Here is a 2,261-nt window from a genome sequence, read left to right as displayed (position 1 = left end):
CCCCTGGAGCCAGCGCTGGGCTGGGGCTGCAGAGCCCCAGGGTGCCCCAGCCGCGGCCCAGGCGATGGTTTGACCCCCACAACCAGCAGGATCCTCTTTTCGGTGCAACCTGTTGCCTTCTGCCTATTCCGCACGGGTGCGATGGGGCAGACGGGGCAGACGGGAGGATGGCAGCCTCCCAGCCCGGCCCCGCTGTGCCCTTTGCTGCTTTGGCCGGCCCGGGCACAGTCCTGATGTGCCACTATTTTTCCTCGTGCTTTAATCTGCCAGGCATTCTTATCGGAAACATTTTCTCTCTCTTTGCCCTGGCGGCGGCCACTCTGTGCCCCCGGATCGCGCCACACCGCTCTCGCCGCACCTTTCCCGGAGCAGGGTTCCCTGGTGTCTTTTCTGAAGTAAATTTGGAAACGACAGGCTTACTTAAGAACTCTTTCGACTACATCTTGTGGGGAAAGATACCACGTCAGACTTCTCCGTGAGTGCATGGTGCCTCTCCGGGCCCGCAGCAGCAGCCGTGGGCCGCAGGAGTGCAGAGGTAACAGTGCTCCCCGCCTTGTCTGCGGTGTCCAAAGGAAAGACAAAACAAAAATGAGAGGAAATTAATTTCTAATTTTTCACAATGGCAGCACGGCCACTTCCCACAGCAGGGCACAGGACCATTTAGAGGCTGACCTGCCCTCCTCTATACAGAAGCCCCTGCGTCGCCCAGGCAGCGCTCCAAGCGCAGAGCTTCTCTGCGACCTGCTGAGACTCATCCCCTCAGCGCTGCCACAGTCTCTGTGGCGTACATAACTCTTCCCTTTCCGCCATCTTCACCCCTGCCCTCGGAGGGTGGCAGCACGCCCTCACAAAGAATGACGGCTTAGTGCAGGTATCTAACGTGGTGTGCGCCGGGGACCACGTAGGTGAGCAACGATTTCACAATGAGTGACTAATCAAATTAGCTACTTCCTCCATTCCACAGAGCTGCCCAGTGGTTTACAGCAATTAAATAGCATGATATGTGGGAGAAGCACACAGAGTAATGTCTATGATATGCTAAAAATGTTGACCCTTTTGTGGCCATGGGCCTGGCACAACCTGCACCCCAGTCCCTGTTGCCACCCGCCGACGCCGGCGCGCTCGGCTGCGGGCTGAGCGGCCGGTTTGCTCTGGAGGAGTGGGTCCTGCCAGGCTGCCCTGCGTCCCCGTAATGTCCTCCCTGCCTTCCTGTCCTCATCAGCTGCTGCTCATCCAGCTGCAAATCGTGCAGTCATAGCCTGTACGGTCCTTCATCTCACCTATTTATTCGTTTTATGCGGTTGCTTGTAAGAAAGTGTTTCCCCCTTCCAACGGCGTTCGTCATAGCATTTCCGACGTGGTTCATCTCTCATTTACCTGTCAAGATCTGGTTAACAACTCTGTGTTCTCCTTCCTAATAGCTGGTGACACTCCAAATCACTACCAGAGCCTGGAGCTGGCAAGTAACTTCTGTCTAACACAAAGTGAAGACAAATCACTCATCTAGAACAGAATCGCTCAGAAGAAAAATATTTCAGCTGCATCTGATGACAGCTGCAAAATACGCACAGCCTTTTGGAATATAAGACAGAATATGAAATATGCAGGGAAAAAAAATTCTGGATGGCATTATCAAAAATGCTTAGCATATGGTTAGCAGTTGCCAGTCAAGTGGAAGATAAACCTTTTCTAGACGGCAGTAGGAGTAGCGATTTGCTATCAGTGGCACTTTCAAAAAGCACATTTGGATCAACCAGCTTAGGGGGTGATATAGAAATTTGTCAGCTAAATACGGGAGGTTACAGACCTGAAAGCAAGATACAAAATATGGTATTAATTGCATAAGGGTCAGTGGCAGTAAGGACATGAACCTATAGAATTTTATTCATAATGTTAGCCCTATTAAAACAACGGATAAACAGGCTGCCCCTTGAGGATGAGTTCTAGCACTGAGCCTCCAGTTTAGTTGTCTTATAGAGTGCCTGAGATATGAAAAAAACAAATTTTTCTTCCAATGTTTAGCTCTCGTAGACTGGATAGCAGCAGAGGGTCACACCAGCTTCTGTGAGGTGAAAGAAACCTAACGCACACTGATTATATGCTGCTGCTATAAGAAAAATTAGCAACACTATACAAGAGTAAATAGATATATATTTACATATAAACGTGTTTATATTATATGCTACTGAACTTACGTGATCTATATTATACGTAAATACAATATCTATACATAAATACGGGACGGGCCTCGTGGGACGCGG

The sequence above is a fragment of the Phaethon lepturus genome, unplaced genomic scaffold (assembly GCF_000687285.1).
Source record: "Phaethon lepturus isolate BGI_N335 unplaced genomic scaffold, ASM68728v1 scaffold13961, whole genome shotgun sequence".
NCBI lineage: Eukaryota > Metazoa > Chordata > Aves > Phaethontiformes > Phaethontidae > Phaethon > Phaethon lepturus.
Note: the sequence above shows the minus strand (reverse complement) of the source record.